General features: G+C 39.1%; 1 pseudogene; it reads left to right on the top strand.

Annotated features, from left to right (window-relative positions):
* The first annotated feature begins 1,271 nt into the window (after nt 1–1,271).
* On the top strand, nt 1,272–1,627 carry LOC124105684 (eukaryotic translation initiation factor 1-like; annotated as a pseudogene).
* The last annotated feature ends 959 nt before the right edge of the window (nt 1,628–2,586 follow it).

Raw genomic sequence — 2,586 nt, forward strand, 5'->3', positions numbered from 1 at the left:
GGGCATAAACATTCAGTCCATAGTAGCCACCAAACTTTCAAGTTGTACTCACTTTTTATACTCTCTTCCAGAAAAGTAGAGATGAGCCACAAAATGAAAATCTGCTGAACCTTTTTGAAATCTTGTGTATGTCTTTACCTTAACCAGGAAATTGTATGTACATTAAGAAATCACCTTACTTACTAGGTTAAGTAAGAAAGGAAACTCGGGAATAGTAATGGAGGCAGTACTATAGCATAGAATCCCAACAAATATGTATTTAGTATTGGTTGGGAAAGATAATGAAAAATAAGCCCCCAGCCTTCCAGCCTCTTATTCCCCACTTGTTAGTGACTTAAGAACCACCACAACAAAGAGCATTTTATTGGACTAAAGTGCCAGCCAGTTAATAATTCTGCTCCCTCATTTACAAATTTAGATATTTTAGAGTTCTCATATTTAATGTCATTTTCCTGCTCCTAGAGCTATGTTAAAAACTACTCCGTTGACAAAATAGCAATGATGCCAGATGGAGGAAAAAAAAATACCGAATGAGGCATGCATGTGTTTCTTCACACTTTATAGGAAGTTCAGACTCCCTAGAAAGGAGTTTCAGGGGATTGCATTGCTTGACTGCCATTGTTGGATCTTTATATGTCCAACAGCTTTCAAAACAAGAACTCTCTAGCCTTGTATTCAGGAACAAAAATATGTATCGTTTACTTTCTGCAACTCTAATTGCTTTTTTGCTGTTGATTGAAGTCAAAAGAAGGGCCATGCAATAGGGAAGATAAAAGGAAATGGGACACTCTTAGCTTGTAATCACTTTGAACAATTCATTGGAGCTCCAACTGACTGTTAAGTGAAGCAAGTACCACAAGGATTTCAACAGAATTCTGAATTTCAGTTAAAGAAGATAGAAATCACTTGTGTGTGTGAGAGAGAAGATCCATAACACTGTACACATGGAGTTACTGTACCCAGACTCAACTTTAAAACACTCTTGGAAGAAATCACTCAATAAGATGGTGACATGGGGGGGCTTGGGTTGTGACTCAGTGGTAGAGTGGTCACCTACCGCAGGTGAGGCTCTGGGTTCAATCCTCAGCACCGCATAAAAATGAATTAATAAAAATAAAGGCATCATGTCCACCTACAACTAAAAAAATATTTTAAAAAGATGGTGATATGACCTGGTCACTAAGCCACCCCCTAGGACTCAGCAGCCTAGCCTTCATGCTCCCTTACTTCATGACACTGGGTTCTGACACCCACCTTCTCCTGCAGCCACCATGCCTTCTGCAAGCCATAGGTCTGCTCTCCAGACCCTCTGCTCTTTTGACTTTTGCTGATGCAAACAAGGGTGATGACTTGCTTCCTGCTGGCTCTGAGGATTATATTAATGTAAGAATTCAATAGAGAAATGGCAGGAAGACCCTTATTACTGTCCGAGGAATCTCTAATGATGTTGACAAAAAGAAAGTAGTGAAGGCACTTAAGAAGAAATGTCCTGCAATGATACTATAACTGAGATCCAGAATATGGACAAGAAATTCAGCTACAAAGTGACCATCCCCAAAACATATGCCAGTTCCTGATAGAGACTGTATTGGGCAAGGACCATCAGCTGAAGGTTCATGGATTTTAAGTGTTTGTGACTCACTGAAGCTTAAGGGAGGATTTCCTTGCAATGAGTAGTATCTCTCTTCGGTCCCTTGTCACAAGTTTTAAAACCTCACAGCTTGTAGAATGTAACCATTTGGAGTCATCATTTAACTAGTATAACTAACTCTTTCATTCAATAAACTTAAAAAAGCCATGCAACAAAATACACATTAAAAAAGATTGTACTACAACTTTTCTCAAATACCTACTTCCCTTTTTTGTTTTGTTTAAATTTAGGGTGCTAAGTATTGAACCCAGGACTTTGCACATACTAAGGCCCTAGATTCTGCCACTGAGTCGTACCCTGAACCCACTAATAATAATAATTGCTATAATTTGTAAAATTATAGGCATAGAAGTAAGGTACACACTTGCCAATTCTCTCCAACTCCTTTAACTTAGTACAATGCCACTGTATTCTATTTATTTATTTATTTATTTATTTATTTATTTTTATACTATCCTGGCTCCTCTCTACAATCATATATATATATATATATATACACACACACACACACACACACACACCTTTATTTTATTTATTTATTTTTATGTGGTGCTGAGGATCGAACCCAGGGCCTCTCACGTGCTAGGTGAGTGCTCTACTGCTGAGCACAAGCCCTGTTGGTATAACTTTTAGTTTACAGTTAGCAGCTAGCAGCTATGAGCAGGTCGGAGTGCTTAAAGAATCTACACTTGTTCAGGCCTGATAGGAAGGCCTGTTCCTGATAGGAACAGGATGGGATGCTTTGCTCTAGCCAGCCATTAGTGAAACCACATCCTTACACTTGTGGTTAGCATTGCCAAGTTGCCAGGCCAGGAAACTGATAGCCAGGAGCTTCGACATGGAGCTTCTAACTTAGAAATCCCCTCCCCTAGGGACAAAGACCCTTCCTGATGATAGTACATCCTCATATAGTGGTTACATTAGGCATAAAATTA

Source organism: Marmota monax, unplaced genomic scaffold (assembly GCF_021218885.2).
Source record: "Marmota monax isolate L192 unplaced genomic scaffold, Marmota_monax_Labrador192_F-V1.1 WCK01_AAM20220418_F8-fsc00136, whole genome shotgun sequence".
NCBI lineage: Eukaryota > Metazoa > Chordata > Mammalia > Rodentia > Sciuridae > Marmota > Marmota monax.